The sequence below is a fragment of the Pan troglodytes genome, chromosome 5, assembly GCF_028858775.2.
Source record: "Pan troglodytes isolate AG18354 chromosome 5, NHGRI_mPanTro3-v2.0_pri, whole genome shotgun sequence".
In the NCBI taxonomy this organism is placed as follows: Eukaryota; Metazoa; Chordata; class Mammalia; order Primates; family Hominidae; genus Pan; species Pan troglodytes.
The window spans coordinates 38,654,350-38,679,930 of record NC_072403.2 but is presented as its reverse complement, the minus strand read 5'-3'; the positions used below and the strand labels follow the sequence as shown (position 1 = coordinate 38,679,930).

Genomic DNA, 25,581 nt, shown 5'->3' with positions numbered 1-25,581 from the left:
GTTGACTGCTCATGCTTATGTAATTTCTAAGAGTAAGATCCTATGGACTGTCCCTGGCAGCAAAGAATTCGCTCAGGATTTTGCCTGAAGCCGCACTTCCGGGGTCTCGCTTCATCAGAAGACTTCTTCATTTTCATCATCGGCCCAGCGATGCGTGGGTACCTCTTAGGGTTTAGCCCCAGAATGTACTGGGGGAGGGGAGGGTAAAGTAGGTGGGGAAGGAGTCAGAGTCGTAGGTCATCTGTGGCTGGAGTTTTGCATCCCTAATAAACGGGAAATGAACTGAAGGAAGACTGAGTTTTCACGTCAACACGAAGGACACCATTACGATGCTAGATTAATCATCAAATAAAATTCCAGATGGAAAAAATTCAGAAACTTAATTTGGAATTTGAGCCCCGCTCTATTATGCAACGTTCCTAGCCATTGCTCCGCGGATGTAATGTGGACTTCCACCGCCAGATGGCGATCGAGACCGAAATTTAAGTTGGTTTTCTCAACTTCCTCTGGACTGAATCCCCGTGAAAATCCCAAGTTTAACGAGGGGCTTTCCTCGCGTAACCTTCGCTTCTGCTTCCTCTCTCACATCACCTCAACCTGCGAGACTCTGAAAGGGATAATGAGGGTTGGGGGGAATATGGAAGTTCAGGGAAGGGAGAGGGGGTGGTGTGAAGCTTTCCAGACCAGCCACACAGAAATAGCATACTAACAGTGGTTTAGAGCACAGACCCCCAGCCAGAATGTCTGAGTAATTTAAACAGCCCTACCATGTAATCGTTGTGTGCATATGCATCTCTATGCCTCTCTCTCTCTCTGTCTTTCTTTCATCTGAGACAGGGTCTCACTCCCTCTGTCCCACAGGCTGGAGTGCAGTGGTGCAATAATGGCTCGCTGCAGTCTTGACCTCCTGGGCTCCAGTGGTCTTCCCACCTCAGCCTCTGAAACCACAGGGTCTTGAACTCCTGGGCTCAAGTGATCTTCCTGCCTCGGCCTCCTAAAGTGCTGGGGTTACAGGTGTCGGCCACCATGCCTGTCTGCTATTTAAGTGCGTAGAAGAATGCCTGGCACTCAGTTAGTGTTAAATATTTATAAAATAAATTAAAATTTTATAACACTACACACATGTTGTTGAGTATGTCATAAATAGAGACATATTTAATGAGATGTCAACATATATCACGTTAATGAATTAAGTAAGATTGAGAATATTAGAGAAGAACGATAATAGATCAACGAAGGAGGCTGGGCGCAGTGGCCCACATGTGTATACCAGCACTTTGGGAAGCCGAGGCAGGCAGATCACTTGAGGTCAGGAGTTCAAGACCAGCCTGGCCAACATGGTGAAACTCCTTCTCTACTAAAAATACAAAAAAAAATTAGGCGGGTGTGGTGGTGTGCGACTGTAATCCCTGCTAATGGGGAGGCGTAGGTTGCAGTGAGAGGAGATCGCGCCACTGCACTCCAGCCTGGGCGACAAAGCAAGACTCCATCTCAAAACAAACAAACAAACAAACAAACAAAACAGACGAAATAGGGTTTGAGTATGTAGTCTGCTCTCAACATGAGATAGTAAAGTCTTTGCTTCCCTTATATTCTGCTAATTAACTCATTTGATGCACATCGATGTATAAAGCCTTTAACTTCTATTTATTCTTTTCCTTGAAAAGCATGCAGAATGCCTTCTCAGGACTCTCCCATTTTTTATTTGTGAACACCTACCGGCATTCCCGGATACAAAGCTTGCAAGAAGGTGTGAACCCCTCTATACTCGTGAGCCCCTGGGGCTCTGCACTCTTTCCAGCCCACATTTGACCTCAGTCAATTTTTAAATGATTCCAGCTAAATTCTTCTTACCAGTGCCCAGCTGTACCTGCCTTAGGTAAGCAAGCACTCAGGCGACAACTCTCCTAGATTTCAAGCTAGTTGGAAGCTCAACCCCAGCTCTGTGATGGGTTGAAAAAAATTGCAACCTTGCAATTTGTCTGATTTCTTTCATGTTGCAAGGGAGCATCATTGTTTCCAGTTGTCTGCATGCCCAAGCAGAAACCATAACTCTGTATAAACATTTTTAAATGGAGACATTGAGAAAAAGTACCTGAGAAACCAACGAGATCCAGGAAGAATGCTTCCAGCACTAACATGAATGGGGCTTGGCCATACAGATAGAAGGGTTGGAAACTCTTACGCCTTGATTTAAACTCTCTATGCATATTCTGAGCACGCTGGGGAATGTACTACTACTAGGCTTGATTTGGATTCATGGCTACTACCTCCCACAAAATGATAGGTCTTCTGTTTTAGTACGTGAGATAATTCCTTAATCGGTCTTATTGCTGCTATTTCTGTTAAGCATAAACAATGATTTGGGTCACAAATTTTAATGGGGTTTAAATTCCTTTGTGCATCCAAACAGGTAATCCACTTACTCCGGGCTATGAACTTGCTACTGCCAAGATGGATGCCATGAAAAAAAGAGATCTCATCAAAATGGTCACAGAGAGATGGAGGGCCTCTGCGTAGATGGCAGGGTGGTGGTGGCCGTGTAACTAGCTGCCCGGTGAGGAGCAGCCCTTGGGGAGAGCCCAGGTAGCAACAGGAGAAGCAGAAATAGAGAAAAGTGAAAGATTGAGGTGGAAAGAACATGAGGGACAAGAGCTCTGCATGGCCACATCACCAGCAGTCTTGTTATTACAATGAGGATGAAGGGACTGAAAAGAGGGGAAGAGATGGAATTCATTAAAGAACAGTGCTCATTCATACAAGGCAAGTATACATGTGGCCTTTTCTCTCTCTATCTGAAGACGTGGCTTACTGTAACAGGAACTATCATGGGCATTGGACAGCTGTCTCATGGTGATCCCATCCTCCTCTACATCCCAAACTTTTTTTTGAATGCATTTCTGTATTTTGACTTCCTCTCTCCCCAAAGTTCTTAACTTCTAAGTATGACTTAGCTTCCTTATTCTTTGAAATATTTGAAACCCCTAACTTCCTCTCCTCTGTGGTGTAACTCACATGGCTTCTTGATACCAGGAGGCACTGTCTGCATACAACCTCATATTATGAGGATGAAATGCCCATGAGTCCTACCAATCTGAGGAACAACGCGTTTGTCTTCTCTGACAAAATACAGGTGCCACATATTCTGTAGGAAAAGGTGGTGTTGAGGTGAGAACTTCTCTGTTTCTCCATCTCTCTCTCTTTGGTTCTGGAAATGTTGAGAATATGAGTGAAGGGAAAAGATGGGCATCATGTGGAGGCAATTTCATGGTGGCATGAAACAATTTTGGGGGCATGAATGCCATGGGCAGGACATCAGGGCCCCAAAAGGGAAATACACAGTAGTTTCTTTGGACTTCAGTGCTCTTTTTTATAGTAATGGAAACCACAAGCGCAGAGGAAGGGCAGCTGATTCTGTAAAAAGAAGTTTATTCCTACTTTAAAAGATGATTTTTTTTGACTATCTTCCCACAATAGAGCCAGAGGATCACAGGGGAAAGCTATGATGCTCAATTACAGAAAATGATGTTGGGTGCATCTAGCATCACAGAAGCTTTAGAGGACACAGTCATCTCAGGTACCTACAGATAAGGAAGAAGTACCGATGAGAGTACCTACTTGTATTCTTATTCAGGGAAGTGACTCCCTTCAGGAACCAAATCATTAGCTGCTGGTAGATGTTTCTTTTGGCTCCTCTCTCTCCTGAGCTCTCAAATACAGACTTTTTTTTCTGTGTGCCTCTGCTTTTGGCAACTCTGTTCCAAGAATAAGACTATTTGTTTGTAGATGAGCTTGCTAGGTCGGGGATCCCTTGTATAGGGAGATGGTGAATCCCTGAGCAGGACACAGAGGCAGGGGTTGAAATGGTGAGATGTACCTTAGTTTAAAGAGAGGTCACAGAAGCTCATGGACCATTATTAGATAAACTCTAAATTAGAAAAAAGAAGCACATTTCTCTTTTGATAGTCACATAAAAATTGAAGCTATACTCATTCTAATAAAAAGTAACATGCATAGCTCTTCATTGCAAAGCTCATCTATTATTCATAACAGGCATATAGGGTCTATATCATTTTTACAGAAGTGGAAATAGCATGCAATTACTAATTTAGTTTATTCATTAGTTTTCCAAAAGTGAAAAAAGGAATTTTCCCTTTGACTTCCTACCTGGTAATTTGAAAGAGATAAATTTGTGGCTAAAAAAAGAGTACTTCACATCATACACAAATAATGCAACTGATTGACCCAAGCTAGTGAATGTGATATTGTGATATAATAGGAAGTATATATTTGGTCTCTGGCCCTGGTTCCTGCCTTTCAGCTCCTAAAACCCTTGGAATCTCCAGAGTGATAAGAGTGTCTTTTGCATGCTAATGAGGTGACTGGTGGCTGGGGCTGGTCACCAGAAAGACCAAGGCAGGATTAGAGGGTTGGGATTTTCAGCCCACTCACAATCTCTGGGGAGAAAGGAGGGGCTGAAGGTTGAGTTGACTGCCAATGGCCAATGGTTTAATCAACCCACCATGCTGACATAACAAAGCCTCCATTAAAACCCAAAAGGACAGAGTTTGGAGTTTCCAGATAGCAGAACATGGAAAGATGCCTGGAGGGTAGGCTCTTGAAGAAGGTGTGGAAGCTCCGCACTCTTTCCCCCATACTTTGTCCTATGTGTTTTGTTTTTCTTTATCAATCTGTTCATCTGTATCCTTTGTCATATCCTATGTAATAAACCAGTGTATGTAAGTAAGTGTTTCCCTGGGTTCTTTGGGCTGCTCTAGCAAATTAATTGAACCTGAGGAGAGGTTTGTGGGAACCTCCAATCTATAATTGGATGGTCAGAAGCACAGGTGACAGCCTACTAGCAACTGGCATCTGAAGTGGGAGGCGGGCAGTTTTGCATGACTGAGCCCTCAATCTGTGGGCTCTGATGCTATTTTTAGGTAGTGTCAGAATTGAATTGATTTAGAGGACACCCAGCTGGTGTCTGCTGGAGAATTGCTTGGTGTGGGGGAAAAATCGCCACATACCTGATGTCAGAAGTAACTGTGTAAGACAGTAGGAAAAATGCTTTGGAGTTTTTTGTTTCCCCCTGCCCCATCTCTATTTATATAGGTTAAAAATGTGGCTGGGTGCATGCCCATGATCTGAGCACTTTGGAAGGCCCAGGCGGGAGGATCACTAGAGGTCAGGAGTTCAAGATCAGCCTAGGCAACACAGTGAGACCCCCCTGCATCTCTAAAAAACAAACAAACAGACACATAAATAAATCAGTACAAGCCTCATAATCCATTATGAAAGTGTCAGAGTGATGAATGCCTTGGGCATAGTAACAGTTAATAAAGAAAATAATGTGTTGGAGAAATATTTAAGATAACTGAGGCTGCTACAAGCAAAATTACAGAATAATTTCATCATATACATTTTTTTTGTTTCCAAATTAGATACAAGATTAAGCCTTGGGTCTCTCTGGCAGTGGAGGGCGACTCTGATATTCACATGTAACTACCCACAGGGCATGGATTCTGAGAGATGCTGATAAAGGAAGTTGGTGTCTTCTTGGCATTTGTTCCCAAAGATCTTCCAATACCCAGAGAATCTGCATTTACACAGATCATGCTTCCTTGGGAGCTTCTCTTGACTGCCCCCTACACCCTCATTTGTGGCTTTTCCTCTTTGATCTCCCACTTCAGTCCTCACACCTGTCAACACTGTGCTTATTACCACGTGGAGTGGTTAGAAGATCTTCCTAGAGTCAAGACATTTCCAGGGTCACCCTTCTCTTAGGCATTTCTTGGCACGACTGTCCTGAATAAAGGAAAGGAGGTGAGGGTGATGTTGAGAAGCATCTAGAGGGCTGGAGTCAGGTGGAACCGGCTGAGGCTGTTGGATCAAGTTTTAGCCACTGGTAAAAGACCTCCGAGTTGCGAACGCTGTTGCCATTTGTGTAAAGTCGCCTCTGAGATTAGAACATACCAAAGACTGAAGAAAGAGGTCTAGGTAGCACAAAGCCATCACGTAATTGAAGTTTTTTCCGTTTCCAAGGACAGGAAGCGTGCAAATGGCTCTGCGTTCTCAGTAGGAGTGGGGCTAAGTGAGCCCCAAATGGTAGCTTGGGCAAAGAACTTGTGTGATGCATGCGGGGACTCAAATTTAGTGTCTTCTGAACACAAACACCCTCTATGATCTGGGTTAGGTATCGCTCCTATGAACGTTCAAAAACACCTTTATATTCTGAGGGGACACCTTTCATCATCAGATCACTGTTGGCGGAAGCCAGCTGACAGCTTTGTATTTCGTGTTTTCCCCTTTAGTAATGTAAAAATAGAAATTATTTCTCCTTTTTTCCAATGTAGGATTTTTTTTTTTTTTTGACGGGGTCTCTGTCACCCAGGCTGGAGTGCAGTGACACAAACACAGCTCACTCCATCCTTGACCTCTTGGGTTCAGATGATACTCCCGCCTCAGCCTCCTTAGTAGCTGGGACTACAGGCACATTCCACCGGCCCGGCTAATTTCTTTTTAAAGTTTTTGTAGAGATAGGGCTCTCACTATGTTGCCCAGACTGGTCTTGAACTCCTGAGCTCAAGCGATTCTCTTACCTTGGTCTCCCAGAGTGTTGGGATTACAAGCGTGAGCCACCACACCCAGCCCAATGTAGGAATGTTTAATTCCTCCGCTTGCTATCAAAGAAAACTGCTAACCTTCTCATTTCCTAATTTCTCTTTTTCTGATTTGCTTCTCCTTAAGTTCTGCTCTTGGGTGCTATCTCCTTAGTTTTGAGAATATGAAGGTTTGTTTGGAAAAAAAAAAGCAGAAAAAATTCACTGGAAGATTTCACGTTTGTCTATATCTTTATGAAATGTGACAGTGAAGTGTTAGGGTAGAGATATTTGATCTGATTACCATTAGGATAAAATCAAATCTCCTTACCATGTCTTACATGTGTACCTGTCCAACCTTGTCTTCTACAATTATCCAACCAATCCATTCTGTTCCAGCCTCACTGGCCTTCTCATTCTTTCATGAAGCTCACACTCTCCTCCAGAGCCTTGCACTCTCTTTTGCCTGGAATGCTCTCCCAGATCTTAACATGATAGGAAAACAAAAGACAACTGTTTGTCATGTCTACTAGAATCTCAGCCCCATGAGGCAGAGTCCATGCCCATTTTCCTTCCATGTAACATTCCTGGCACCTAGAGAGTGACTGATGCATAATGGCTGGTAAAATATTTGATTAAAAATATTTTAGTGTATTTCTTCCTCCAAAATATACATACACAACAGGGGCAGTTATTTTATCTATATCTTTAGCACATTTTAGGAATTTAGTAAATTTCTGTTGAATCTATATGGAATTCTTCAGATTGATCTGTGAACATTTTAGGTTTGAAAAACCAGAAAATCATAAAACTAAGGGTAATAGGAAGAGAGCAAAGCCAAAGGCAGACATGGGAAGATTCTCCTTATACAAAATACTTTTTCCATGTCCATAATGAACCCCCAAATTACCTGGATACTTACAACAGTGGTAGCAAGGAAATGTCTCATCAATGCAGGTTCTCTATTCTCCTGAATTAATTTCAGGTCCTTAATTGTGCATGACATATGAAACATAAAGGGTGTTTATTTGCTAATCACCAGCATTAATTAATTCAAGGACTTACTTGAGATTCTGTTTGTGCAATAAAAATTAAAAAGATTACTCAGTAATCTATTGGGAGAGGTGCAACTGGGGCATTAAAATACGAATGTGTGTCTAATTTTCAAACGTCATAAGTATTTTGAAAGCACTTATACAGAATCAATTAATATATGTTGTTAACTAAATTCATATTTAATAATATGTGATATAAATTAGTGTTTTGTATTAATTTCAAGACAATTGTAAAGAGAATGTCACAATCACTCTTTTGATTCAATCAACAGTCCTTAGACTTGTTCCTTGTAATGTGTTTAATGGGTTAATAAAAGATGTATTATTTGAAATTATGTAATTTTTTAAAAATATTTTGCTCAAACACTTTTCTTATTAGTGTAAATGACTGAAGTATTATGTAAATTTCAAAACTGATTATCTAAGGTATATCATTAAAACAAATTATGAGCTGTGATCTCAGGAAAGGTACTCAAACTGAAGGATGTTTTCCTTATCTGAAAATTTAGATAATAATAATTACCTCATAGTCTGTTAAGAAAAGTATATCTGATAATATACTTTAATGTACAATGGGTCTGGCACATATTAAGGTCTAAAAAAGATAACTGTTACTGTTATACCAATAGGTATAATAATTTTGATAAATATAATAGTAATTTAAATATATTTTTTCCAACTTTTATTTTAAGTTCAGGGGTACATGTGCAGGTTTGTTACATAGGTAAATGTGTGCCATGGTGGTTTGCTGCACAGATCATCCCATCACCTAGGTATTCAGCCCAGCATCCATTAGCTATTCTTCCTGATGCTCTCCCTCCTCCCATCCCCTACCCTCCAACAGGCCCCAGTGTGTGTTGTTCCCCTCCATGTGTTCTCATCATTCAGCTCCCACCTATAAATGAGAACATATGATATTTGGTTTTCTGTTCCTGTGTTAGTTTGCTAAGGATAATGGCCTCCAGTTCCATCCATGTCCCTGCAAAGAACATGATCTTATTCCTTTTCATGGCTGCATAATGCACCACATTTTCTTTATTTAGTCTACCATTGATGGGCATTTGGGTTGATTCCATGTCTTTGCTATTGTGAATAGTGCTGCAATGAACATATGCATGCATATGTCTTTTATAATAGAGTAATTTATATTCTTTTGGTTATATACCCAGTAATGAAATTGCTGGGTCAAACGGTATTTCTGTCTCTAGGTCTCTGAGGAATTGCCACACTGTCTTCCACAATGGTTGAACTAATTTACACTCCCACCAATACAACCTCTCCAGCATCTGTTGTTTTTTCACTTTTTAATGATAGCCATTCTTACTGGTGTGAGATGGTATCTCATTGTGGTTTTGGTTTGCATTTCTCTAATGATCAGTGATATTGAGCTTTTTTCATATGTTTCATGGCCACATGTATGTTTTCTTTTGAGAAGTGTGTGTTCATGTCCTTTGCCCATTTTTTAATGGTTTTTTTTCTTGTAAATTTAAGTTCCTTATAGATGCTGAATTGTAGATCTTTGTCAGATGCATAGATTGAAAAATTTTCTCCCATCCTGTGGGTTGTCTTTTTACTGTGTTGGTAGTTTCTTTTGCTGTGTAGAAGCTCTTTACTTTAATTAGATCCCATTTGTCAATTTTTGCTTTTGCTGCAATTCTTTTTGGCATCTTCATCATGAAATCTTTGCCCATGCCTATGTCCTGAATGGTATTGCCTAGGTTTTCTTCTAGGGTCTTTATAGTTTTGGGTTTTACATTTAAGTGTTTAATCCATCTTGAGTTGATTTTTCTGTATGGTGTAAGGAAGAGGTCCAGTTTCAATCTTCTGCATATGGCTAGGCAGTTCTCCCAGCACCATTTATTAAAGAGGGAATCCTTTCCCCATTGCTTGTTTTTGTCAGATTTGTTGAAGATTAGATGCTAGTAGGTGTGTGGTCTTATTTCTGGGTTCTGTATTCTGTTCCATTGGTCTATATGTCTGTTCTTGTACCAGCACCATGCTGTTTTAGTTACTGTAGCCCTGTAGTATAGTTTGAAGTTGGCTAATGTGATGCCTCCAGCTTTGTTCTTTTTGCTTAGGATTGCCTTGGCTCTTCGGGCTCTTTTTTTGGTTCCATGTGAATTTTAAACTAGTTTTTTAAAAATTCTTTGAAGAATGTCAATGGTAGTTTAATGCGAATAGCATTAAATCTATAAATTGCTTTGGGTAGTATGGCCATTTTCATGATATTGATTCTTCTAATCCATGAGCATGGAATGTTTTTCACTTTGTTTGTGTCATCTCTGATTTCTTTGAAGAGTGATTTGCAGTTTTCCTTGAAGAGGTTCTTCACTTCCCTTGTTAGCTATATTCCTAGGTATTTTATTCTATTTGTGGCAATTGTGAATGGGAGATCATTTGTGGGTAATTTAAATTTTTTAAATCAAATATTTTACCACTCATTATGCATTATTCTTCTCTGGGATAGATAGAGATTTCCTAGAACTCTGATAACCTTTATTTTAACCTATTTACCTCTGATTACTCTGTTTCACCTCCCCGTTGTTACTGTAGTAACTGGGGTTATTAATAGCCTCAGAGCTACCAACACTTCTCTGTAAAACTGATTATCTTTTTCAGGATAGCATCCTCTAAATGGTTATGCAAGATTTATGGTGAAGAATGGAGGTAGTTGACTAAATAATTTGATGAGCTTTACTCAACTATCTACTTTTCACAGCCTCTATTTTGTCCCCTGTGGAAGCACATAACAGGGCTTAGCTTTGGTGTTGTAGCTCTCTGTTAGAATCTGCAATTAGCAGGTCTCGTATATAAAATTTCATTCCATCTTAATATTAATCCCACCAAATGGAAGCTATCTAAACTTTAAATTTAAAATGACTGAGGCTAACAGAGAATATGTGATTTGTTGAGGGTCACAAACTTAATAAATTCTCCAACTATGGGACAAACGCATTTTTCTCAAAATCTGTTACCTTTTATATTATATCCCAGTGTCTCATAGTTCCAAGACAAGGAAAAAATGAACAATTCTTAGACAATTATCTTCTTTTCCAGGGAATATCTTTCCATTTTCTTTTTTCCCATCCCTCTCCCACCCTCCCCCAGCTACAGTCAAACCTCAAATATAAGAACCAGAGAATTTAAATAAATGTTACAAGAAGAAATATCCTGAATAGTGTTCTTCTTCTGGTTCCTGAAACTTCCAAACATCTTCAGCGTTATCACAAAGTTCAGTGATACTTAGGAATGACCTAGTGCTGGACACCAAGTAGATGATCAATGAATAATTTTTGTATTTTTAGTAGAGACGGGGTTTCACGATGTTGGCCAGTCTGGTCTCGAACTCCTGACCTCAGGTGATCCATCTGCCTCGGCCTCCCAAAGTGCTGGGATTACAGGCATGAGCCACCGCGCCCGACCCAGAAACAGATTTCTTATCTGAAATATCAGAAGGCAGAAAACAACAAGAGGGAAAAAAGGCTGCTAACTTAACGCATGGGAAAGCAGGGTGTGGGCAGGAAATGCAGTGTAAGAGAGGAGATTTGTACAGGGCGATGGAAGAGACAATGGAGAGAAGACAATCTGAGCAGAAGCTGCGAGGAGTAGATAGATACTGGGGAAAGGGACTGCTAATTATGGTGTTATTTTAAAACTAGCTTTGTGCTTAAAATTCTCATTGCAACACCCTCAAAGACCTCCACTGCATTGCAAAAATCTTGGATTTATATTTTGTTTATCTTCTGGTGTAAAACTGAGCTGAAGCACACTGATTCTACTAGAAGAAGTCAATGTCCTAGGAAGACATTGACAGCTGTAGGGATGTTAAGTGGGTCATCTTCACCAGTAGGTGGGGACATTGCACTTTACAAATTCAAGGGAGCTGCTGCTTTCCCTTCTCTCCTGGCCCCTTGGCAGGTCTAGATTTGAGGGATCAGCATTTCTTGAGGGTGGTAACCCAGCCGCTCTTATTTCCCTTACTCTTCCTTCCATGTGTTCAAAATATGATGCAATCTGAGATGTGGTTGTGGGTGTTTGAGAAGCAAAGAAGCATGACTGGAGCAGGAGTTAAAGTCTGCTTTTGTTTGAGAACTGAAGAGCTCAGACTTTTACACGCTTTCACAGATAAGAGATTGGTACTCTAAAATTACATGCTTAAAACAAACTTCGCTGCTGTCATTCTAATGCAAGCCACTATCCTTTTTCACATTGAGCATTCTGCCACCATCTGCAGCATTCTTGATATTTCAGTAAGAATTAAATTTTATTTTGCAATTAGTATTTTAAATTTATCAGGATACCTGTATATAGTTTGAGGATTAAACAATAAAGATGTATTTTAATGAAAACAAGAGCCCTTCATGCCATTCCTTTCCTCCACTAGCATTATCCCCAGCTCAATGACTTTTAATGGTAATATGTGTATCTTTGTGTATGTGGGGTATTAATTTAGACATCAGTTTTCTAATTATCTGAAAGCAGATAATTTAGACCACCAACAATTATATGTCTCTGGCATCCTTCTTGCAATTTTATTATATTACTATGTTTAGTTCCTCTGTAGGTAATCCCTGTATTTAAAAAAAAACAAAGAAAACCTACACCTAAGTATATTGTATTTAAACTGTAAAAAAAGTTGAAATACATAAATACTGCTTAGAAAAGCAAAGTGGGATGGGAAAAGTACAAGTTATTACATTTTAGTATATTTCTTAAAAATGAATATAACAGGTAGATATTTGTTAGTATGCATTACAAAATTTGGGCAACATAGTTATGAAGTATATTTGGATATTTTTCAATACATATATTACACAAAGGAAGAAATAAAGTACTGCTCAAATCAATGGATTAAATAACCTAGTTGAAATATTGGAAAGTAGATGAACAGTAATTCACAGAAGAAACTCAAATGGAAAATAGCATATGCAAAGATGGCCAACTTTCTCTATAATATTTGACACAGTAATATTATGTCATTTCAGTTTAAATAAAATTATACATTGATAAAAATGTGAAATCACATCTTTGAGGGGTTACTAAGAAACTATCTAGAAGCACTGTTCTAGAAGCTGATGTGGTTTTGGAAGATCAAGTGTGAATGTCCAAAGGCACTTCTGTTGAATAAAACACCAAGTGGAGAAATTGAAGATCCCTGATTGTGGAAGTATCCAACTGTTTAGAACTCAACTGAAATCCTGAATGATAGTTCTCTACATGTAGCAGGAGGAGCAAGTGACTCAGGGAAATAACGGGTTTATTTAAATAAAGATAGCCTTTATGTGGACATCAAGTTCATCAATGAATGTATCCATTTATTTGTCAAATAATTATTTAGCTCCTACTAAGTGCTACATGCTATTCCAGATAACTTAGTCAAAAAGGCAAATGTGTCCCTACCTTTATGAGCTTTAATTCTAGCAGGAACTAAAAAGAGTCACATAATAAACAGACATAAAATGCAGTGTTAGGTTGTGATTCTTGCTATGAAGCTACAAATGAAGAAAGCTGAGTAAGGGAATAAAGAAACAAAGTGCTTATCAGTAGTGAACTTCCATGCAGGCCATGACAGGCTCATTTCAAAAGAAGCAGAAATATTTTATTATTTTTCCTTGGGTTATTAGTGTCACATGTAAGAATAGTGCACTAGATTTACTACCACAGATTTTTGTACTTATACTTATTTTGAACAAAATAACAACGTCTAGATAGTTCCTTTCCTCCTGCAAGAACTAAGTGTATGTAAGTCCTCTCTTTTGTAATCTAGTTTATTTTTTTCACATGTGAGGATCCCAGATACTATTAGGATGCCTTCATTGCTAATTGGATCTTGGAAAATATACTTTCTTGCTTTACAAAATATATTTCCTTTTAAGCCTCAGAGTAAATTTTGAAATGATCTACCCATGGATTAGTCCTCTGATTTTAACTAGTATCATTATTCTAGCTGTAAAGGACATCTATTCAAACTGTGTACAGGTAAGATTATCCAGGGGGTATAGTTTAGAGCACCCATATAATTTTCAATAGATTATGTGATTTTACAAGAATCTATCAAGTTAATGTTTCAAGAATATTGATAATTACTTTTAGACGTTTTGCTGAAAAAATACAAATAGACAGGGAGTCCATAGTAATAGGGTGGGTCTAAAGTTATGTAGTCTGAGTGAGGACATGGGATGTTAAGTCCAGAGACAGGCCATATGCAGACAGCCAGAACAATGTCTCAAAATCTACAAATGGCTGGGCCTGGATCAGTAATTCTTATGTGAAGGAGGATGCCAGAAATGAGCAACGTAAACCTTAACAGAGTCTGAAAACACATCTCAAGGTAGAGGTTAGAATGAATCCACCTGCCATCCCAGCCTGATACACATGCTAGAATGGGTTATAGAAATGGGCTAACAGGAAAAAAGTCATTGAAATCATGGAAAAGACCGAAATGAAAAATGTGAGATAATATAAAGGTCCATATATGTTATTAATTTCAGTAAAATGCAAATAGACTTGACTTGTGATTAAAAGACAGAGATTGACAAATTGAATGCAAAAATACAAATTCAGATTATACTGTTTACAAGACATATGTCTAAAGCATAAAAGTCATTTCAGAGATTGAGTGTAAAAGACAGAAAGGATATATCATGCAAATACTAATTTTGAAAAATGATATCAATTTATTAATGTAAAAAACAAATTTTAAGGAAAAAAGGCATTGTAGATTTTTCTCCATCTCTTTTTTTTTGAGCCTGTGTGTCACTGCATGTGAGATGAGTCTCTTGAAGACAGCATATCAATACATCTTGGTTCTTTATCCAGCTTGTCACTCTGTGTCTTTTAATTGGGGTATTTAGCTCATTTACATTTAAGGTTAGTATTGATATGTGTGGATTTGCTCCTGTCATCATGATGTTAGCTGGTTAATTTGCAGACTTGTTTATGTGGTTGCTTTATAGTGTCACTGGTCTGTGTACTTCAGTGTGTTTTTGTAGTGGCTGGTAACAGTCTTTCCTTTTCATATTTAGTGCTTCCTTCAGAAGCTCTTGTAAGGTAGATCTGGTGGTAATGAATTTGCTCCGCATTTGCCTGTCTGAAAAGGATCTTATTTCTCCTTCAATATGAGGCTTCATTTGGCCAATTATGAAACTCTGAGTTGGAATTTCTTTTCTTTATGAATATTGAATATTGGCCTCCAATCTCTTCTGCTTATAGGGTTTTAGCTGAGAGGTCTGCTGTTAGTCTGATGGACTTCCCTTTGTAGGTGACCTGATCTTTCTCTCTAGTTGTTGTTGTTGTTGTTTTAACATTTTTTCTTTCATTTTGACCTTGGGGAAGCTGATGATTGTGTGTCTTGGGGATAATATTCTTGTGAAGTATCTTATTGGGGTTCTCTACATTTCCTGAATTTGAATGTTGGCCTCTCTAGCTAGGTTGGGGAAGTTCTCATGGATGATATCCTGAACTATGTTTTCCAAGTTGGTTCCATTCTCTCTGTCTCTTTCAGGGACACCAATCAGTCACAGATTTGGTCTCTTTACATAACCCCATATTTCTCAGAAGTTTTGTTCATCTTTGTGGAAGACAGTGTGAAGATTCTTCAAAGACCTAAAGACAGAAATACCATTCAACCCAGCAATCTTATTACTGGGTATATACCCAAAGGAATATAAATCTTTCTATTATAAAGGCACATACATGTATATGTTCATTGCAGCACTATTCACAATAGCAAAGATATGGAATCAACCTGAGGGCTTTATTAGGCTATATGGCAGAAGAAATATCTAAGCAGCAAAGCAGTCAGGCAGTGGCATGGCTACTTTCAACTGCTTACATTAAAGCTGTGAGAGGTAAAAATAACTTAAAGGTGGAATTTATAATTAAAAGGGAAGCTAAGGGGAAAGATTGGGAAAATTTGCAGCCTGGCCCTGAAAGAGCATTTTCAACAGAGGAAACCAAGGGTGTGTCTGAAGGAATGATTGACAAGGAGGGATTGACTGATAAGGAGAATTGTATGAATAGAATAAAGCCAGAAGCTATTCATCAAGACAATGGGAGACAAACACTGAATGCACTTTTAGAGATCTTCAAGTCTACCCCTGCCGGCACAGGCCCAGAGCTCTAGGAGGGCAGAATGGTTTCAGGAGACAGGCCTGGGGTGTCCTCCATGGGCTTGCTGCCCAGTGCCACCTCAGGACAGTGCTTCCCTCATCCTGGTTGCTCCAGCCATAGCTCAAGTGGCCCCAGATGTGACTCATATTGTAACTGCAGAGGGCACAAGCAGTAAGCCTTGGCAATGTCCACATGCATGTGGTGCTAATTCTGCAGGTCTTCAGAATGCAAGACTAGTGGGAAGGCATAGAAACCTCCACCTAGATTTCAAAGGATGTATCAGACTGCCTGGGAACCTGGGGAGAAACCTACCACAGGGGCAGGGCCACCACCAAGAGCCTCTGCTAGGGCAATGCTGAGAGGAACTGTGGGGTTGGAACTGCTACAGAGTGTCCTCCCCAGGGAAATGCCTAGTGGTGCTGTGAGAGTGGGACTGCCACCAAGACTCCAGAACTGTAGAGCTACCAGCATGCAGTCCCAGCTTCGAAAACCCAAGGCACCTGACTCCAACCCATGAGAACAGCCATATGTGGCTGCAACCAGCAAAGCCATGAGGGCAGGGTTGCCTGAGGTCTTGGGGGCCCAACTCCTGTCCCAGTGTGCTCAGGATGAGGAACATGGAGTCAAAAGACATTATTTCCAGCTTTAAAATTTAATATCTTTTCCTGTTGAGTTTCAGACTTCCTTGAGGCCTGTTACTCCTTTCTTCTGGCCCATTTCTCCTGTCCCAGCATTGTATCTTGGAGGTAGATAATTGGCTTTAGTATCTCAGGCTTATGGATAAGGACTTTGGACTTTTGGACTTTTGAGTTGGTACTAGAGAAAGTTAAGACTTTGGGGCTCTGGGGATAAAATGAATGTATTTGAATGTGAGAAGAATATGAGTTTTGAGGCTGCAGGGGTGAAATGCTATGGTTTGAATGTTTGTTCCTCTAAATCTTATGTAGACACTTAATCCCTATTGCAACAGTACAAGAGGGTAAGAAAACAGACCATGATATTTCAGGGGTGGGACATATGAGAAGTAATTAGTATTAGATGAGGTCATGAGGATGGGGCAATGGGGCACTAAGGGCTTGATAAGAGGAGAAAGAGATACTTGAGCTAGCCCTCTCAGCCTCCTTCCTATGTGATGCCTTGCACCACAATGGGACTCTGCAGGGGGTCCCCACTAGCAAGGAGGCTCTCACCAGATGCTGGCACCATGCTCTTGGACTTCCCAGTCTCCAGAAATAAATTTTGATTCTTTATGAATTACCCAGTTTCAGGTATTCTATTGCAATCATCAGGAAATTAATTAACACAGCAAAATTGACATCTAGAATATGAAATAATCACAGCACTTTGGGAGGCTGAGGCAGGTGGGTTACCTAAAGTCAGGAGTTTGAGACCAGCCTGGCCAACATGGGGAAACCCTGTCTCTACTAAAAATACAAAAATTAGCCGGGTGTGGTAGCACATACCTGTAATCCCAGCTACTCAGGAGGCTGAGGCAGGAGAATCGCTTCAACCCAGGAGACGGAGATTGCAGAGTGAGCTGAGATTGCGCCACTGCACTCCAGCCTGGGCAATGGAGCAAGACTGTGTCTCAAAAAAAAAAAAAAGAATATACAATAATTGGAGATGAAATTAGTTTAAGTGTTCTGGTATATACTATGTGAGTATATGAAGTATAAAAGTATAAATAAATAGAGTGCAGATGACAACAATAATAATGACTTCACTTTTATTTCTGTCTTGGTGAAGAAGGGGTCCTGTAGGCATGATTAATTATTCTCTTAGGTGTACCTTCTCAATGCCAGCAAAGTTAGGTGTGGGTTAAAAAAAATACCACCTAGTCTTTTTTGTTAAGTGATTGTCAATATCATCAGATCCCTGTGCTTCCCTGTCTCTATCCCCAGGGATTCAATGACATTTATACACTTGGTTCCCAGATAAGATTTTATTTAATAAACTCATTTCATGACTCTGTCAGCAATTATAATTGGATATTCTGTCAAGTTCCTAATTCTCACATCTTCAAGTCCTGTAATTTGGTATGAAGGTGCTGAGAATTTGGACTTTGAGCTAATAAGATTTAGACAGGATATTGGACTTGACCTGAGGCTGTAATGGAATGAGATTTTGGGGGGTGCTCCCAAAGTCTGAGAAGAGGTTAATGTATTTTACATTTGAGAGGGACATGAATTACTGGTGGTCAGAGGCTGAAGAGGTCAGAAGGGGGCCTAGAATTCTAAGATGGCCCCCAGGAATATCTATCACCCCCTGTTGTACATACCTTATAAAATTCATTTCCTTTGAGTGGGGGTGGAACCAGCAAATGTAATGAGATAATCACTACTGTGATTGGGTTATGTTTTGACTGCAATTAGCCTTATGAAAAGGAAATTATTGTAGGTGAGCATGAACTAATCAGGTGAGCCCTTGAAAGGGACTGAACTTTTCCTGAAGAGGGAGATTAAACACGAGAAAGATTCTATTACTGACTTTGAAGATGTAGAGGGCCATGTGGCAAGGAACTGAGAGTGGTCACTGGTGGCTGATAGTGATCCCTGTCTGACAGCCAGTTTGAAAATATGGACCTCAGTCATATGTGGAAATAAATTCTGTTAACAGGCAGTGAGCTTGGAAGAGGACTCCATACTCAAATGAGAATTATAATGTCAGCTTGTGACTTCAGTCTTGTGAGACCCTAAGCAGAGAGCCCAGCTGAGCTTTGCCCAGACTTCTGACCTAGAAAACTGAGATAATAAATGGGTATTGTTTTAAGCTGCTAAGTTTCTACTAATTTGTTATGACAGTGGCTAGAAAATTAATACAATATGCTTTGCTTATTTAAGTTTTACATACTGCACCATAAGCACCTTTTGACATAAACAGAATGCTTAAAATTGATATACGTTTCACATATTAATTCTTTAGTTTTTCTTAATATAGTCTAAGAATACTTGAATATATGGTTTCTTTCTTTGTTTTGTTATTTAAACTCATCTCATCATTTTTTAATAAAATAAATATTTACTTATTTTTTTCTATATTTTTGTTGATAGCTTTCATGAAACTTTGGTTCTTGTCTTCTTAGTTTAAGAGAATTTAAACAAGAGACACACAGCAAAGGAGGTGCAGCACAGAGCAATTTATTGCAAAGGAGAAAGGATACTCTGAAAGTTAGGTGCAGAATCAACAGTACACCCCGAGACAATTCAAGGCAGGTTGCTTGTGCGGGTGAGACAGTATTGAATGTTACTGGGGAAACTCCGTTTATGGGAGTCTTACATGATTATTCATAAGGGGGTGGGAAGAGGTGTTACTAGCAAGCATGTTCTGGGTGGTTCCTCCTCAGTTCTGAGTTCCTTCTCATTTAAACTTTTAATCTGCCTCAATATAATCTCTGTATGTGTGTATGTATGGGCTCTTTTTACTATCCCACTAACTCAGTAATTGACTCAACACTAGTTTTAGTAATTTTTCCTGTTCCACTGGATTAAAAGTTTGCTTTTATTATGCACTACATTCTTAATTTATCCAACATAAATGCAGGATAACTTGTTCTATCCTTGAAAGCAGTCCCAGTATGATGTTCTTTAGAGAGGCCAGAGCAAATTTCCTGGTACTCCATTTCAAACACTTCGAATTATTATTGCAACCTCTTAAAAAATATCAAATTAGGATTGTATTTCTAACACCAAGAAAAATGATTTAAAATTCTTTTAAAATAGCTTCTTGTTCTAAAAATCTCACCATAATTTCCTCATCACTATACTGCTTTATCTTTCATTCCATATTGGTGTCATGACAATCAAGTATATTTCAAAAAACTTGTTTCCAGACCCCTGACATCCCACTGAGTTCCATTCCTCATTAGATACAGCCCTTTACCCTACAAATTTGGAATGACTCCAGAAGAGTAGAGTGGGACCTTCTGTACCTTGAAGAAGTGAAGAATATAACCTGTAACATTGAAGGCTTCTTAGAAATATGTTTGTTTCCCATCCCAAATTTTTCTCAAAGGGTTTGCGACTTCCTAGAAATGTAATACAGTGGTCCTCCCTTATCGGTGGTTTCACTTTCCACAGTTTCAGTTACTGGTGGTCAATCAATCACAGTGTGAAAATATAGGTGTTTAGTACAACAAGATATTTTGAGAAGGGGGGGAGAAAGAAAGAGACAGACAAAGAGAGAGAGAGAGAGAGACCTCATTTACATAACTTTTATTACAATATATTGTTATAATTGTTCTATTTTATTATTAGTTATTGTTGTTAACCTATGACTGCACAATTTGTAAATTAAACTTTATCATATGTTTGGATGTGTAGAAAAACATAGCATATATAGAGTTTGGTACTGTCCATGCCTTCAGGCATCCATTGGGGTGCCTTGCAACGTATCTCCCATGGATAAGAGGGGTTACTGTAAACAAAATTTTCAATTTCATTAATTGTGACATAAATTAGGTTCTGTTTATGTGCAGCCAATATCATTCCACAGTTGTCCTTTTTTTGGGGCACTATGGACATGTTTTAATTGTTTAACTTTATAATCATTTGTAAACATCTATTAGAGCACCTCCCCTTATTTTTATCAATAGTTGTTTTTGTATACTGCTCTTGAAAGTTAGAAACATTTTGTTAATAAAACTGTCTTATTACTATTTAGATTAAAGCATCACCAAATCTATGTATTTTGTCTGGAAAAGTTGACACTAATTGCCCTGTCCAAGAAAGTGGTATCATTGTTTACTAAACTTCTTTCTGTCCTTAAGTAAATTTCTATTCTTTTCTGTGGATTGCACACATGACTGCTTTGATATTTTGTATATTTATTGCTCTTTTAAATATTTTTTTTTTTGGAATGGATTCAATGACCTAATCTGCCAGAGAGAAGTAATGTGGCCCCACATCTTCTCATTGGCTGGAGAGGAAAGTATTTAATGGTTTAACTTAAACATGACTTTTGTGAATCTTTTTTTTTTTTTTTTAAAGCAGAATCCTGTATTTGGTTACATTCTGGTCTAGTGACCACTTCCTTCAGGTAAAGCAAGTTTCCCTGTCTGGAACAGCCAGGCATGTGATAAAAAATTTCCTCTGTGGTCACTTAGTTATTATTCCTCTTGTCTTCAGTGTCTGGGCTGCTATTTTCATGTATTTACATCCAAATGAAATCTTTCTTTCCAACTTTTTATAGTATGTTTTGATTCACAAAATATTTTAGCCTTATCTACAATATAATAATTTCCCACAAATGCAAAGAATATAGGTTTGTACAGTTTTGAAGTAATATTGGCAAAAGAGTATGACGCAGAGTGCCCATATTTAAATATAACTTTCAACATGTTAGTCTTTCTATAGGTGTTTTCAGGATAATAAAAATTACTTTGATTGATATAGACTTGGGGGCAATATATGAGACACAGGCTCTGCTCTAAAGGATAGGATGAGAGGTGGGCAGGGAGGATTTGTATGGTTTGAATTCCAGGCACACACGCTAACTGCTAATTTGGCATCATCCACCAGGTTGAATATTTTCATGAAATTCTGTCTTACATCTCTGCTAATCCTAAAACAAAGAATGAGGATCATTTCAGGTGAGTCTAAGTCAGGAGAAACTATTAAAATTGTTATATTCTTCATTTAATTTTTTTCTACGATTATTTTTTCTTCTTTTTATACTAATTAGAATGGGCCAAACTGCTGCAACAAATAGACTAAAAAGTGTATTGTGGCTGAAATATAGTAGAAGTTTATAACTCACTAATGTAGCAGAAGGAGGATATTGAAGATTTGTGAGTCTCTTTTCTCCAGGTGGTGATTCAGAATTCCAAGCTCCCATAGTCCAATATGGTGCCTTTCATTTTTTTTCCTGAGAAAATTAACACATTTCAATTTTTCCTCAAGAAGGGAGGTACACGAGTGATCAATTGTGATCTAGAAGATTAAGGCAAGAAAGTTAGTGAAATTTGCTACAGTGTCTACTATTATAGTTGTCATTATGACTGTAACTAATATTTGTTTCCCTCCTTCACAAGCCATTCTTGATTCCCCTCATCCTCTGAATTTAGTGTAGTTTGTTTTTCTGTTTTGGTGACAGAGACAACTATTCCAGAAGGGTCTATGTTACTATTTACTCTGTTCTTGAATTATGATTGTTTTAGTGTCTACTGACAGACATGACCATGCATAGAAGCACTAAAAGACTATTGTATTTTCATCTGGGAGAGTAGTCTCTGTCACTAAACCAGAAGAACAACCTAGTTTTTAGACCTGTTCAAGCTTGGTTCCAAAGGCACCACTTCTGCTGCAGATGGATTGTGGTTGGTATCCCCAAACTTACGACTCCATGGATTTATAGCTCTTCGCATCATATGGACAATTTAAGGCACATGGTCAGTGTGCTAAGTGCCTATCAGGAAGAAATGAACACTTGGTCATAGTTTTAGAACTATGAAAGGAAATTAAATCTTGGGACTCCAACTCATTAAGCCTAAGGGAAAAGTTAATCTGGGAACGGGGTTATGAAAACCCGCCTCCCCCTTTTTGGTTCCTAAATAAGATGGCTACAAAATGAAAAGCTACATGCCTCCCTCATATTTTGTCCACAAGGAAAGTCCTTGTGAGCTGCAAGATCTTTACTCTAAGGTGTTTCTGTTAAAATTTTACCATGGCAATGTAAATTGGTAGCTTATCTTTACAGGTGTAGTCACGCCCCTGCCCAGAAGACACAAATGCATATCTTTTTTTTTTTTCTTTTTTTTTTTGAGACGGAGTCTCGCTTTGTCACGCTGGCTGGAGTGCAGTGGCGCGATCTTGGCTCACTGCAACCTCCACCTCCCGGGTTCAAGCGATTCTCCCGCCTCAGCCTCCCAAGTAGCTGAGATTACAGGCATCTGCCACCATGCCTGGCTAATTTTTTTTTTTTTGTATTTTTAGTAGAGACAGGGTTTCACCATGTTGGCCAGGCCTGTTTCAAACTCCTGACCCCAAGTGATCCGCCTGCCTCAGCATCCCCAAATGCTAGGATTACAGGCATGAGCCACCGTGCCTGGCCACAAATGCATATCTAATTGTTCCCCTTCCCCCATTTTGTCTATGTCATCTTATGTAAAAAAAATGCAGATTAACTGAGACAGACAAAGGCATGAATGACTATTTTTCCTTACCCTCCTCTTACATGAAAATTGTGTACTTCTCAATATCCCTACCCTTTCCCCTCAAATTTAGAGCCCTCAAAATTATCTTCAGAGAAAAGTATAGACCTGTCTCCTGGGTGCTTATTCTTAACTTTGGCAAATAAACCTCCTAAAATGATTGAGACTTGCCATTTTTCTCTATTGACAGAACACATGAGTTCATGCAAAGTTACTGTTGGAGAAGTTTTCCTGTGGTTGTATTTTGGAACATGTAATATGAATGAAGTGATCAAGAGTTTGAGTTGTGACTTACACTTTAGGCTATAACAGAGTAACTGGTGCGGTTAAGACTTCATCTCTCCTGGGCAGCTTTCTTGAGCTTTAGGAGACTGACTCACAATGGAGCTGAGGCTTCTTCGGTCCCTTGCTACTGATCTGTAAGTAATAAAACTGCTTCACATAATTTGTGTGTGAGTGTGTTCTGTTTCACCAGACTCAGATAAACAGGTAACCAGTGCATGGTGGACATAAACAGTAGCTCAGAATGCAGTGGGAAGAAGTATCTGGACCTCTTTTCCTGGTGGTTGCCATAGTGATGATCTTTTCTATTCTCCATGCAGTGGAAGTCCTCCCTTTCCTCCCTTGGTATTGGTAATTAGTAAACCTGCTTCATAAACTGTGATTAATATACTAAAATCTCTGATGGAAAAGGTAGACAACATGCAAGATTAGATAGTTTCAGCAGAGATATGAAAGCTTTAAGGATGAATGAAATGGAAATAAAATAAAAATACATGAACAAAAATAAAGAATGCATTTGACAAGCTCATCAGCAAATGTGGTATAGCCCTGGGAAGAATCAGTGAGTTTGAAATAGATCAATAAAAATTACCCAGAGTGAAACACAAAGAGAGAAAGAGAGTAAAAGTACATTAAAAAAATAAGCCTGGAACGATGTTTCACATCTGTAATCTCAGCACTTTGGGAGGCTGAGGTGGGAGGAATGCTTGAACCTAAAGAGCAGCCTGGGCAACATAAGGAGACCTTGTCTACAAAAAGAGAAAAATTAAGTGGGCAAGCATGGTGCTGGTATTCCCAGCTACTCAAGAGGCTAAGACGGGAGGACTGCCTGAGTTGGGGGCGAGGGTGGGGGATGCAGTGAGCTGTGATCGCACCACTGCATTCCAGCCTGGGCAACAGAGTGACACCCTGTCTCAAAACAAACAAACAAACAAACAAACAAATAAAGGTGATGTAACCATTCAATACAGCACTGCAGCTCTTGGATGCTCTGTTTTGTTTTTCCCCTGCTCTTCTTTTCTCTTCGTATTTCACATTGGGTAATTTTTATTAGGTATCTTATTGAATTAGTTTGTTAAAAGATAAACACATTATTTCAGTTGGCTTTGCTTTTTTAACATTATATTTTGAAATAATTGTAGATTCAAAGGGAGTTACCAAGATAGAACAAAAAGATTCTGTATAGCCTTCATCCAGTTTTCCCCAATTGTAACATCTTACATAACTAAAGTGCAATATCAAAACCAGGAAATTATCCTGACATATATGGTCAAACGATTTTCAACAGGAGTGCCAGGGCCATTAAATGCGGAAAGGACAGCCTTTTCGACAATGGTGCTGGGAAAACTGGAAGTCCACATACAAAAGAATGAAACTGGACTCTTACCCTACATTATAGACAAAATGAACTCAAAATGAATCAAAGACCTAAAGTGAAAACTAAAACCATAAAACTCTTAGAAAAAAAGTAGGGAAAATCTTCATGATATTTGATTAGGCAATGATTTCTTGGATATAACACCGAGGGCATAGGCAAGAAATGAAAAAAATATATATATAAATTGGACTCCATCAAAATTTACAACTTCTAATTGAGGCATGGAAAACTAAATACCATATGTTCTGATTTGTAAGTAGGAGCTAAGTGGGTACTAAGCTATGGGTACTCAAAGGCATACAGAATGGTATAAAGGACAATGGAGAGTAAGAAAGTGGGGAGGATGGGAAGGAGGGTGAAGGATAAAAAACTACATATTGAGTACAATGCACACTACTCAGGTAACAGGTTCACTAAAATTCCAGGCTTCACCACTATACAATTCATCCATATAACAAAAAACCACTTGTAACCTAAAAGCTATTGAATTAAAATTATATTAAAAATTTAAAAAATTATTATTGAGCATCTACTATGTGTTCAAAACTATTTTAGATGCTATATATTTGCCACTTCATTTAATCCTTGGCATTACTCTATGGAATAGATAATATCCTCATTTTGCAGTTAAAGAAACTCATACTCAGAGAGATTAACTTGGATTTATGAGCAATGTCAACATTATAAAGTAGAGGCAGGAAGACTAGTTAGGATGCTTTTGCAGTAATTAACTTGAGTGGAATTGTCGGTCTGTGAGAATAGAAAGTGAATCTTTTGGGAAGATTCCACAATGTTATTGTTTTTGCATAAGTGACTTTTTCCTCTACTCCCTCTTTTCACATGTAAAATGTAGATTTACTGAGGCTAATCAGACTCACAAGAATGTAACCACTTGTGTCATTGCCTACCTTCCCTCCTTTTTTTTTTTTTTCCTCTCTTTCCCTTTCTGCTTACTCTTTCTTTTTAAACATTGAAGTTCTCAAAACCCTCTTTGGAATAAGCATGGAT

At 38.8% G+C, this 25,581-nt stretch overlaps 1 pseudogene across 1 annotated transcript in view; it reads left to right on the top strand.

The window, feature by feature from the left end:
* Window positions 1-1,272: 1,272 nt before the first annotated feature.
* PATR-DQB2 (major histocompatibility complex, class II, DQ beta 2 (pseudogene)) overlaps window positions 1,273-25,581 on the top strand; it is a 36,210-nt pseudogene continuing 11,901 nt past the window's right edge. The window contains exons 1-4 of the transcript XR_010157968.1: window positions 1,273-1,879; window positions 2,414-2,763; window positions 21,283-21,353; window positions 23,104-23,332. The product of XR_010157968.1 is annotated as a major histocompatibility complex, class II, DQ beta 2 (pseudogene), transcript variant X2 (transcript). The remainder of the gene's footprint in view (window positions 1,880-2,413; window positions 2,764-21,282; window positions 21,354-23,103; window positions 23,333-25,581) is intronic.